The 13,383-nt window shown below is 42.0% G+C and overlaps 2 protein-coding genes across 6 annotated transcripts in view; one reads left to right on the forward strand and one right to left on the reverse strand.

The window, feature by feature from the left end:
* Nucleotides 1–13,383, reverse strand: part of LOC137185002 (teashirt homolog 2) — a 100,351-nt gene that overhangs the window by 57,646 nt on the left and 29,322 nt on the right. For 4 of the 5 annotated variants that reach the window (XM_067593205.1, XM_067593203.1, XM_067593202.1 and 1 more), the window contains exon 4: nucleotides 27–163. The gene's annotated coding sequence lies outside the window, so the exon portion shown is untranslated. Of the gene's footprint in view, nucleotides 1–26; nucleotides 164–1,342; nucleotides 2,459–13,383 lie in introns of those variants that run through there. The other variant, XR_010928737.1, reaches the window with a different exon arrangement.
* zfp64 (zinc finger protein 64 homolog (mouse)) overlaps nucleotides 8,951–13,383 on the forward strand; it is a 37,359-nt gene continuing 32,926 nt past the window's right edge. The window contains exon 1 of the mRNA XM_067593208.1: nucleotides 8,951–8,971. The gene's annotated coding sequence lies outside the window, so the exon portion shown is untranslated. The remainder of the gene's footprint in view (nucleotides 8,972–13,383) is intronic.

A 13,383-nucleotide genomic window follows, 5' to 3' on the forward strand; every position in this document is an offset into this window, starting at 1 on the left:
CAGTTTAGTAGCAGCCATCGGTTTACCTTTATGTTTGTATCCTGCATCAATACTGCAGTTTCTGCCCACTTAATCCTTGAATGTGAGGCGCCGACGTGTTCTCCAATCTTCTCCAGGTGGGAACAGCATCCCAGCAAGCTAACAGGGGAAAAAGCAGGACTTCCTACAACATCAAATATGAACGAAGAGTTAGTAAATGAAATCATGTTACACATTATCTACAAATTAACAACTCTCCTCACAGTGGAAACATGATCGCCCCCAAAAAATCCTCTTTTTTTTTTATCTTACAGAAGTAGGACAATTAATAGTGCATACACTGATGATGTTTATGATTAATACATAACACTGAATGTCGTTTTTTTTTTGCACAGTGTATGGTGCAAGGTTGGGAATCTGATGTAATTTAAATGAGCGTGCGAGACGTGTGGTGCTCATTTGCTCTGAAGTTATGTCCATGAAACGGAATATACAAACGATAGGAAAGTTTCATATCAGAAGGGTGTCTCTCTCTCTCTCTCTCTCTCTCTCTCTCTTTTTCTTTCTTTCTCCTCAAGGCGGATTACTACAAACGGGGCCCTGATGAAGAAAGGATATGCCCGTTAATCAGCGGTCATCTATTTCACCGTATTTACCTAAAAGTTATTACATTCAAGCTCCATATTTTAAAGTCCAGCGTAAGGAAACTATACGTTTAACGAGTGCACGCGGTGAATTCCAGCCTCTTCTGCAGATTTAAAGGTGGGGGGGCGGGGGGGGGGTTGGGTGGCTCACATGCAATTAATTGTGGAGGTGTTTTATCCATCAGAATGAATAATTTAATGGGAGTGTTAATAGGTATCCCAGACTTGGCCAAAGGAAGGGAGACAAAGTGTTGTTGAAAGACGTTTCATTACTTCTCCTCTGATGCTGCTCTTCATTTGTTCTCCAGTGTCTTTTTTAGGTCAGTCTAGTCACATTTGAGGATGAAAACAAAGCGATTTAATAGTAATAGGAATAAAAAAAATAATTAGCATGATAATAACAATAATAGGGGGAACAGATAGAAGAAAGAAAGAACTATGTGTGCGTGTGTGTGACCGTGATTCATTTCAAAAAACCGGATATGGCTCGGTGTCAGAATTATAATCATCGCAGCACACAGCCAGAAGTTAAACTTTCACCATAAATAAAAGCGAGTCTGGTTCATAGTACATGGGAACTGAAGTAAATCTGAGGGAAAAACTTCCCCCTGCTGAGTTACCTTTGAGAAATCTGCTTCATGTAACATAAATTGTTTCGGGGGGGGGGGAAGGGGGGGGGGAATTAAAGCCACAATCCGTCATTTTTTTTTTTGTCCACATAAATGTTATATCCACATGAATTACTGCGGAGTTTGATTTATTGATGAAAGAATCAGCGCATCATCATTAAAATACTGTTTTCCTGCTGTTTCCCCCCCAAACAATACTAATATGAAACAAATATTTATTAGCGACATCAATAACTAAACAATCATAACTCAATTCCAGAGACGTTTATGTTTGCATACAGATTACGTGTTGTGCCTTTAATGGACAAAAAAAAAAAGAACAATATGTGCATTTTTGAGCTGAAAAGTTTTGTGAATCATCTTGGCCTGTATTAGCATACACTTTCAAACACTTAAAACCAAAATTCCCCTTGAAGGAAGCATTAAATTGATGATGTCTTAGACTCGGTACAGCTTTGACTGATTCCTCCTGTGTGTGCGTGTTTCAGCTGGTGGGGGAACAATGTGAACTTCATCGACTCCCACACGCGCAGGAGGGATGACATCAGAAAGGAGTCGTCACTGTCGGATGCAATAAAGGGACATCCACATGCGCATAGTTCCCCATCCTTCACACTTTGTGTACACCCAACATAAATTAGCTATGGCGACTACTCTCTCTTTCTACAACCGTGCAAGACAAGGAGAGAAGAAGAAGAAGAAGAAGAAGAAGAAGGGTGTGTTCCAAAAGCCAGGTCTCCCCCCCCCCCCCAGAAAAAATTTAAAACAGTAAATTCAGATGAGATATTGCAAAATTAATTTTCTGACAGTAATCCTTTTCCCCCTCGGTAACAGGCGTCTGTTAATTTTTCACAAAAGGATTCACAAATACATGAGTCCTTTTGTACAGTTTCCTCAGATGGAGATCTATGGCGTTGTGAACAAAAGACACTCCTTCAATGACAAGTGCCAAGTACATCAGCCAGTCCTTCTTTTTCAAGTAATTCCAACCCTGGCTATTCAGGGTTTGCCCTGTGGCGAGACCGAGCACTTCGTTCTCCAGAAATAGCCATAGCTCATCTTTCACAAGGACTCAGGTCGTTGTCTTATCACGGGGAGAGAGGTTCATTTGAATTTCTGTCTCTTCAATATGCCTGGCGATCATGATGCCCGGTTAATATTGAAGTTTAGGGGGAGCGCTTGGTGTTGTTCTTCCTCATCCGGTCTCTGTGGAAGACACAAATAACTTGTAAGTTGCTATCAAATATCTTATCACATGACTTTATCTGCTAGAGATGGTAACCAGGTGCACCTCAGCAGCTCTCCACCTGAGAGAAATCATGATCTTCCACATTTTCTTACCTTCATAACACTCAACATGGTTTGTTTTTATATATTTTTTTGAATGGATACAGCAGAATAATTTCATACCACTGACCACAAACACTCTGTTCATTTATTTGTTGTCCACTGCACCTCATGAAATTCCTTTTGTTCCCCGTTCACAGCAGAAAAGCAGAAACCACATCTAATTAACACGCAAACACACCTTGACAACTTTTTTTTTTGCATGACATTCACTCAGCTAAAATAAAAACCTTTTTTTTTTTTTTAAAATAACAAAAAGAAATCCACACTGAAAAAAGAGAGGCGTTTTTCTTGATAAATTTAAGATAAAAGACGTGGCAGTCATTTTCTCCCGTGACATATTTGTTCTTTAACAACAAATCAATGGCTGTGAAAGCTTGGCACCTGAATACAGAACAATGGGGAGATGAAGCGAAGATTGTCTTCATTAGGCACATTAATATTCATAGAAAGTAGGAAAATCTGACACCACGGAGGACTTGGTAACCTTTTCTCATATTAGATTTTTTTTTTTCCCAACTTCTTAACACAATTAAAGTCCAGCAATGACTTAATTAATGCGGCTTTCTGTCAGGCGCTTTAAAGAACTGTCAATTTGGCCCTGGGTCTGCCTGTCAGCGGGGAAGAAAGACAGTCATCCCACTCTTACGGGAGACAGTCGGAATCACAGTGCCGGATAAAGTCACATTCTCAGACACCTTGCCAAATTGATTCTTTTAAGGGTTTTCTTGCAGATTACCATTTCTTCCTTCCTGTCTCTTATTCTCCACGAGTGTCAAATCTGAGAGAGAAATCTAAATTCAGTTTTAGGTTGTGGCTATTACCATCCCTCTCCCTATTGTGCTGGTTTGCTGCTGATACCCGGTTAAATTATGATTTGAAATGAAACGTTTCTAGTCAAAGAAACCTCTGAGTTCTGAATCAATTAAAGAGATGTATGGTTAGAGCGCCGCTGCCCTCGCGGTTAGCGAAGTTATTGAATCAACAAAAAGATTAGCTCCTGTTATTAGTTTGCATGAAGTTACCGCGTTACGCGCTCTGAGAACATGCCCTCGTGACAAATGATATCAGTAACACGTCATAACGATGGTGCGGACGCTTTTCTTGGTAAAAATCAGCCCCCTTTACAGTATGTGGAGAGCGCTCAGGCTGTGAGGAGCGAGGCGGGTACATTTCCTTTTAGAACCAGAACTGTCTTCAAGTGGAAGCCACAGGCTGTCCAAACAAGATGACAGTGTAAATGGCTGCTGCTAATGACTGATTCTCCTCTTGCCTGGGTTTTGATCAAAAATAGCTCCTTCCCCTCTCTCTCTCTCTCCTCTCTCTCCTCTCTCTCTCTCTCTCTCCTCTCTCTCCTCTCTCTCTCTCTCTCCCCTCTGAAAATGGCAGCGACCAAGATTGAGGTAATGGCCCTTACTTTAGAGGCTGACACAGCTGCGGGATTTGTTATCACTTTGACTGAGATCAGTCTCGCTTTATAATAAGTGAGCTGAGATTTTCAAGAGATTCCGAATTAGCCTGTTACGCAAGTAGTTTGAGTCAAACCAAAACAGAAATATACAGCATAATATTTTGTTAATCTAAATGATTATAAACTCCTCCTTATCCTTCCTGAGTGTTATTCTGAATGGTGCCACTATAATATTAAAAGCAGTCAAAATCAGATTTTAATGTTCACTTTCTCATCTATCCACTAGGTGTGACCAGAGGGGGGGATGATGAGGGGGTGGTGAGGAGGGGGGGGGGGATTCATACACTGCCATTCTCTGTATTAATGAACCAATACCTGTGATCATTCTGCAGGAGGTGTAACTGGCTTGGCAGGTGTGCTGCCACTGGGAAACAGATTAAAATAGTCAGAGTTCCTTTCAAGGCTTGTACGGAAAACAATGGAGGCTTCACAAGGTAATCATGCCATTATATGAGACGGAGGGACTAATTGGAATTATACTAGAACAGGCAGGGAGCTCATTAAAACCTTGAGCACTACCTCATGATAAACAGTCACTTTAAGGGCTGGCACTAATATGATGAGGCAAAGTCTTTATTTCTCACTTTCCAATGAACACATCTGATGTTTAAGCTCCTTATACTCACTCAGCAGGTATCGTGCCGATTGTAAGACTCCTTAATTGCCACTGGAAATTAGTAAGATGGTTATATAGAGAGCTTTTCGTCGTCGTCACGCGGGAAACACCGACCGAGACGACGCTGTCTCTCAAGGTCTGGATCATTCTAAACTCTTTTTTAATACAGTCATACTGTGCTTTTCATACTTCATATTAAACATTTCATGTTTTGTCATCCGCTTTTCAACATGCGTTTCATTATTACAAATTTTACCGTGTGTTAATATATTAATTGTTCAACTTTGCTCATTACAACCCCATAAAACCTCACTAATACAATCCCATAATAACGCAGCAAGCTTGTTATGGACTCTGACAACCCATGATTAAAATCAGACTCATTTTGCTTGATGAGAAATTGGCTTTACCCAAAATAACTTTATATCCCCCTGCTTTCCAACCACAGTTCATTAGCTCCATCTTGCTCAGGCAGGATTCTTTGTGCCATTTTGACTGTATTCAAATCTCTTTAATGCCATCTCATGTTTAAAGACTGGCCATAAATCCCATATCAGTTCTTAATGACCACTGCCGGCCAGCCGGTAATATGTCATTGTTCGCAGGCGATCACCCAGCGGGGAATAGACCATGCCAGTCTTTGTAATTGCACACCCAGAAAGATTTATATTGCCATTATGCACACCCATAAGAAATAATTCAAACATATCATTGAAAAAAAACAGCCTGCACATTGCTGATCCCCCAAATCTCCACTGAGCATCTAGCTGGTATAATATTCGACTGCTACTCTGCTAACATGGCTTTACTGTCTCATAGTAAAGATGTCTCCAACACTCATATTCCATATGTCTATTTATTAGCAATAATGTTTCTCCTTCTGAAAGGCACTTTAGCAGGAGTATGCAAAGGTGGTGTAGGAAAATGCGAGGCGTCGTATAACTGCTGGAGCGCTACGAGTGATCGAGATTAACAAGATCGAGATTAAGTTTATTGTCATTCAGAATATACACAGGACGAGTGCACAGCAGAGGGAAATTATGTTGCGACGGGCTCATGAATGTAATGAAAAAAAAAGCTAAAAACTGACAAAAGTAAAAAAATAATGAGTTAATTATATAAACATGATGTAAACAACCATGTACTAATAAAAATCCACATCACAGAATAAAAACTGTAACTAGATTTGCACAGTCCAAGTGTGTTTGTGTGAGTCGGGGAGGGGTGTCAACTGGTGGTGGTGGGGGGGGTTACTGGGATTTAAGGAGTCTGATGGCTTGAGGGAAGAAGCTTTTGCAGAACCAGGCAGTTCTGCGCTGTATGCCACAGTACCTCTTGCCGGAGGGCAGAAGGGCAAACAGTCCGTGATAGGGATGAGCGGGGGTCCCCCAGCGATGTTGGTGGCCTTGGTCAAGCGGCGTTTGTGTGATATGTCCTGAATAGATGGGAGTGAAGTGATGATGACTTTCTCAGCTGTCCTCCCCGCACTCTCTGCAGGGACTTCAGGTCTGAGGCATTGCAATCTCCATACCAGATAGAGATGCAGCTGGTCGGTACACTCTCTATGGAGCCTCTGTAGAATGTAGTGAGGATGGGAAGAGGAAGGGAGGGAGGGGGCGGGAAGTGCGAGCACTGCTGGGCTCTCTTGGCTAGAGATGAGGTGATTAGGGTCCAAGTCAGGTTATCCGTGATGTGCAACCCCCAGGAACTTTGTTGGTGCTGTTGATGTAGAGCGGAGTGTGAAGTCAACAATGATCTCTTTCGTTTTTGTTGACATTCGGGGGACAGATTGTTTGTGTTGCAACAAGTCGGACTGTAAAACAGCTCCTCGTCGTCCCCAGATGAGGCCGACTACCGCTGCGTCATCCGTGTATTCTATAATGTGGTTGGTGTGCTGAACTCGCCACAACAGCGGCTAAGTGGCTGGAATATTCCTCCGCCATCAATCAGCTGGGGCGGTATTCCCCCTAAACAAACTCCTCCACGTGCACTCCTGCTTTTTTTTTTTAACTGAACGCCTGCGATCCTCGGATGGCTCTGGGATGTGGTGATTGAAGACGCAGTTAGCTGAACTCCCCAAAGTGTGCCGCCGCAGCTTTGTTGTGCAGCCTTTCCTCCTGAGAGGGGAGGCAGGTGTAGGCTGACGCAGGTTTTGATCACCTTGGTGAATGCGGACCTAAGTGGCTTCTCTCTCTCCGGCGTCCGCGGGGAGGACAACGGCAGCCAACTGCGGAAGGACGGGTGTTTGACTCGGGCTAATGAATTGCCTGGTTGAACAGAATTACATCATGCTTGTTTTCTTTAAAAGGATTTGACAGGTACTCAAATATGCCGGTTGACATTATAATTTAAACTACCACACCGCATGGGGGGGAACAAATAAGAAATTGTAACTGTAGATTGATAAAAATGTGAGGATATGCGGGATGTTTATTCATGAATAGCTGATAATAAAAAACTGATATACTTTTACAGAAAATCTACAGCTATCGACATGAGAACGACGGTGACCTCTACTTGTTCTCTTTGTCCCTGCTTAGAGGGCCGGGGAAGCAGAGGGGGGAAGTTGAAATACCCTGCTCAAGTCAGTCATCAAAAGCAGGCCAGTCATGCAGACTCCTGTTTCAGAGTCTACTGAGACCGCTCCCAGGGACTCTTTGTTCCTTTTCAACCAGACTGCTGCTGTCTCCTCGCTCAGGGGGCTCACTCACCAGTGACAGCCACAGTCAGATCATACTCCCCGCAATCAAATACAGTTTTATTAGATCTGTCTTGCAGAGCGGCACTCCACTGCAAAAACATGTTTTGTTCTCTTTAACCTATTCCGCCGGGGACGCAAACCAACAGTGACACTGTCGTTTGTGAGCAATGCAGTATGACTCCCTTGTGGTACAAATGTCAGATTATACCGTGCAGTACTAGTTATCCTCCCCCTAAATATAGCCTCTCTGGTATCATAGCCTGTCGCAAGAAATTCATGGCTTCACACACATGGCCTTTAGTGGAACCCAAGACACTGTCACAAACCTTAAGAAGTCGCCAGGATGAGACTAATTGTAAATTCATATCTGTCTGCAAACTCTCCTTGTAATTCTGAGAGGAGAGTCACCTGCCCCCAGCTTGATCCGGGCTTGTAATGTGTGATGTGCACTTTTCAGTCCCCGTAGATATCAAATTGATTTGCACGCGGAATCGCCGTCTCTTATTAAGCTGGCATTTCAGCAGCGTGTTTGATTTAAATAGGCACATGTATTGGGAAGGTATGACCAGCTGTGTGTCTGTCACAGCATGATAGACTGTTTTGATATCGGTCACTCAAACCAATCATCTACTCTTAGAGGTTTTAATTAAACGCAGAGAACTATTGGTGTATTAAAAAAAACATCATCACAGCTCTGCCATATAAAAAGGAGCTGTTTGTGATCTGAGGTGAATCATCATAACTGTGACATGATCGTCATTTTCTTCTTGAAGAGCTGCTTGTTTTTCTCCTCTTTTCTCTCAAACAAGGCTTAGTATAATAATACGTGGGCTTTTTGCATGCTGTTATCATTGGATGGAGGATTACACGCAAAACAGCAGGTGAGGTCACAACAACAAGGTGAGGTGGGGAAAAAAAAAAAAACACCACCACCGAGCAGTGACTGTTGCATTCACATGTCATTCACCTGACCGGGAACACTCATACGCCGTGGACGAAGCATGACACATGTCCGGCGTTTTCGTGTATTCATGAGAGCGTGAGAGACGGCGTGTCACGCGTGTCTGGTAGGAATACATTTATCTGACTGTCCTCTTCTGGGATTCTAGAAAAGTTTTATCTCACACTTTGTTTTTGTTGTTTTATATGAAGAGAAATCATTTTGTGCCTAATAAATAAGATCCATATACTGTTAAAACATACAAAATGACTCCAGGGCTTTGGATTTTTCCTACAGACTTGATTTTTTTTTAAAACAATAATATTCTTCTATAACTACTGAAAAGTCATTCAAAGCTGCATATAGGGGTTTTTTTTTTTTTTTTTTTCCTTTTCAGACATCCAACCCTATAAATAATCAAGGCCTTCTCCGATTCCTCCGAGTAATTATCTGTGTTCTCTGACAGCCACAGGCAGCGGCAAACTGACAGGCCTCCATGAGGGAGATGTTGTGTAAATTTTATGAGTGACAAAGGAGATTAGTAGAGTGACTTTGTACATGTAACTTTGACCTCCTTGGAGCTGTGCATGCGGAAAGGTGAGCCGGAGCCCGAAGAGGAGCCTGACCCAAAAACCCACTTCTGGGTGAGTTTTTTCTTCCCCCCCAAACATTCAAGAGAAATATGTTTGAATACGGTGGAAGAAAGGTAAAACTTATTTAGCCATTACACAATAGTGATGTCAGCTAACCTGCAAACCGCCACTTGTACTTCCTGTGTATGTAAGGGATCTCAGAGGATGTGTGTTTACGTCGGTCTGTTGTTATGTTTTGGCAGATGGTTGGGATATTGTGTTGGATTTGGGTGAAAGCGATAGTTTTCCCACAGATATAGTGATTCTGGAGAGGCACTCGTCAGTTAAATAGCGGCCTGCCTCCACGATTTCCGTTTCCGAAACTCCCCCTTTATCATACTCCTATTGTGCGCCGCTACCGACGGACCAACCCTAAGCGTTCTTTGCTCTGATTTCCCATTGATGGTCTTTCATATAGTGAGTCTGCTCCCAGAAAGAGAGAGGCATTGTTCCCCCGTAATTACAGGGCCTGTGGTTTCAGCACGTATGTATGCCTCGCCTCCGGCTCTCTCTCCGTGATTGTCACCGAGATTTGACGGAGGCATCGGGCGCACGTGAGCGAAGGGGAACGCGGTCTTGCCATCACACACCCTTCTGTTTACCCGAAGTGTCAGAGGACTGATGTCACCCAGAGAGAAAGAGAGAGAGAGAGAGAAACAGAAGAGTTGGGCCTTGGTGGATTCCTCCACGTCTCTCTCTCTCTCTCTCTCTCTCTCTCTCTTTACGTCTGCCTGTCTGTCTCTCCGGACGTGTCGTGAAAAGCGATGATAACGGAGCGGTGCGTCGAGTTCAGCGGCCACGCGGCGTTGCAAATCTCCCTGGCCATCTTGCACGGCTCACGCTGTTCAAACAGGTTCCACGTCGGCTTGTGTCTTGTCTTGTCAAGTGGCTGACATTCTGATTTAATCAACATCCACGCCTGCCAGATGAATTAGATCACTATCAAAAATGCACAGGGAGCGCCGTGTCCCTCACTTGTCAGAACCAAAACTCATCTGCTCGTTTAATTATTACATTCTCCCGCCAGAGGAGCGTTGTAGCTCTGTGTGGGCTTAAGGTCGTCTGTCCTCGGTGCTTTGTTAAACTTGGATGAGCCCCAGAGACTTTTATAATTCTATCTCCGACTTGCATCATTTTGAAAAAACACATAACGGTGGTCCGGAGAAGAAAAACAAACAACAGCATTCCTTCCTCGCTTTCTCTTCTGAACATCGTCTATGATCTGTTTTTCAGTGGAAAATGAATCCGCTACTATGTTTTAATTTCCACCATATCTGCCGCGGTTGTTAATAAATATAAGATCTCGGCGCTCTAAACAGACAGCGAGGCGTTCTTTGTTTTTATTTGACGAATGACTCAGAAAATGTTTAGACACGTATGTCCATCGTGCTTTCCGTGGAACGCCGTACCTATTACTCCTTCGTTTTTTAAAGTTTGCTGTGATGATTATAATAAATGGGGAAGTTGAGTGCTTGCTGGCAAAGCAACTGAGAGCGGCGTGATCATCTAGAAACAGCTGAAAAAGGACTGATGTGAACGCCAACAGCTCGTTCCCTGAATTGAGACTGTTTTCTGGAAGTATGTACTTTGAGAAGCAAATGCTTTCTCTTATGTATATCACTTTCTTTTTTTATTATTAAATTCACTATTTTATTCAATATGTGAGTGCAGGAACGGGCATCGGATTGATGCGATTGTATATGAAAGTGGTAGCAAAGTCTAAAAGAAATGATTTTATTTTGAAGTTTAACAGAATTACTGCGAGGAGGAGAGGACTGTGCTGTGTGAGGATGGTTCAGCGTGTTCCTAATGTGAGTGTATGCTGCATGAATTATCAGTGGGAGGACGGCTGTGGTTTAGCTGAGCTGAAGAGATTCAGATTGAGATGTCCACTCACGGCTCACTGGTTTGATATTTCCATCATCGACAGCAAAGGAGACTCTGACAGTTGGGCTGCACAAAGCCAGCTGTTTTCATGGTTTGAAGCGTCCTGAACGTGCACCCAAGTTGAAGGATTTGGTAGGAGATTATTAACTAAAGTGACACCCAGAACACAGGCATCCACAGTTGGAAAATCACTGGGTCTCCCTTTTTTTTTTTTTTTTTTTTTTTTCTTCTCTCTCTCCTTCTGCTGCTCTCTTTCTCTGTGTAATTTTGGAGCAAAGTGCTCCAGCATGTTTGTGTCAAAAGTTCCAAATTGAAAAGTGTGATAAGGTAGGAAGAACATTAAAAATAGATAAACATACATCTGTGGACTAATCTGGCAGGGGGGTGGGGAAGGGGGGGGGTAAAATCAAAGCATGAAGGCATGATGGTAATCATGGCACTGCTGATCAAATGATTCCAGAATAAAAGGGCAGATTAAATCTGTGATCGATGCGATAGATTGTTGTCATTAAACGACTTTGTGATTTCTGAATTATTCAAAACACATAAACCCATCTGGTGGAGTCTGGTCTCCATTAACAGACGGCGATGGTGGGCAGGTTCACAACCGAAGACGAATGAACGTTCACATGGATCTGTGTTTAGTTAAAAAATTGAATGGAGGATGTGTGTTTTTTTTTTCCTGTTTTAGGCATTGCTCACTACTTAAACTCTTGATTTCTTTTTGTTGTCTTATTTATGTATTTATGTACTAATCATTACCAGCACCACCTTTGATGTCCTCATCATATTCTGGAAGAAGGAGCGTTGTTCAGCTTGACAATGAGACGACATGAGACGACTCTTGAGTTAACACATAGTTAATATTTCTTTCACTTTATTCTGTGAAGAGATAGATTGTTGAGTTACTGCTGGTCTGTGAAATGAAAATATTGGAGTGATTATGTGCAAAAGAAAGTTAATCCTTCACTCGGTTTTCATCACTTACTCATCCTTCAGGAATTCAGGATGAACAAATTTATACTTTCACAAGGGGGAAAAAAAAAGTTTCCACAGGTGGTAGCCACAAGGAAGGTGACCTGTTAACTATTCAGGCAACTTGATCCAAATTTCCGAGAAGCGCTCATATGTTCAGTTCGTCTCGAAGTTCGGGTGATGTTTCATTTTTCACCACGTTCACCACATTTGACATCACACCTATCATTAGAAAGCAATTAAAACCCAACTTCCTTTGCAGATTTTAAAAATAAGAGACAGTTCTTACAGTTCTGCATCATTTCTTCCTTTAGCATTGCAGCTGCTTGCAAAATAAAGGGAAAAAGACCTTTGTGGATGTTGTCCTTCGCCATCCTAGGAAAAGATGTGCAAGTTTTTCACTTAAAATAATGAAAGACTCCCCATATCCTAGTTTAGGGTTGGAGATGAGGATGCAAACAGACACCTGAAACTTGCATTATGCTGACTGAGTAGTTCTAAGCTTATATTTTGATATTGCTTTGCTGTTGTTAAGGTAGATTTTATTGAAACTAACACTGTTTTGAAGCTCCTCTTGATAATATTTATGTAAAAAATATCTTGTGTGATTGAGGTTTTGATTATTTCCTGTAATATAATATTTATTTATTATATATATTTCCAAAAATACAGTGGATAAACTAAAATTATTCTCTTTTATTTGTCTTACTTGATGAAACACATGCAAAAAAAACTAATTGAGTGCCTATATGATGGCGTGTTTTCTATGAATTTCAATATATTTATCAGAGGGAATGAGGTTTGTTTACTTTTAATATTACTGGCTCGGACGCCTGCGAGCTACAGCTGTAATCACTGCAGTCATCTGTACCTCAAAAAAAAATGACGCCAGCGTTTAGTTTTCTCTTTGTTTATCTATCAAAGCACTAATAATCTCTCTAAAAAAAAAGTCTCTCTTATTGGTTTGACCACAGCCGAGTGTTTTTATGTGTCAATTGAATAAGAGCCAGAGCAGAAGAGATGCTGCTTCATCGTTTCTCTCATCCGGGTCGAGCTCGGGTCAATCCTGAATCTGATCTGAAAAATGTAACATCTCCGGCGATGCCTCACAGACGCATTAAGGGGAAGAAAAAAAAAAAAAGGTATTTTGGCTTCTGTGGATCAGCATTCTTCTCAGGCTTGCGTATGGGGGAAGTGAAAATACAATATCATTTCGGAAGATGCTTGCATTCATCTTTGAATGAGCCTAACCCTCACTTTGAGCCACCTCACAGAAAAAGAAAAGAAAAGAAAAAAAAAAAGAGGTTTAGGAAGAAATGAAAACCCCCAGCGCTGCTCACTCATCTAAGAAACATTAAATGTACGGTTTGTTTACCCCGCATGTGCACTTATGAATCCCAGGGGTGCCGCAACCTGTGTATAACTCACCCTTAGGGCCTTGGGAGTATTTTTCACTATGAAATGAAATTTTATAGCATGCGAGATTAGCCGACACTAATGCAAGGTCAAAAATAATAGAATCAATAGGCAGGCTTGGTGATGTTAACATTTACAGAAAATAA

The sequence above is a fragment of the Thunnus thynnus genome, chromosome 6 (genome assembly GCF_963924715.1).
Source record: "Thunnus thynnus chromosome 6, fThuThy2.1, whole genome shotgun sequence".
Lineage (NCBI taxonomy): Eukaryota > Metazoa > Chordata > Actinopteri > Scombriformes > Scombridae > Thunnus > Thunnus thynnus.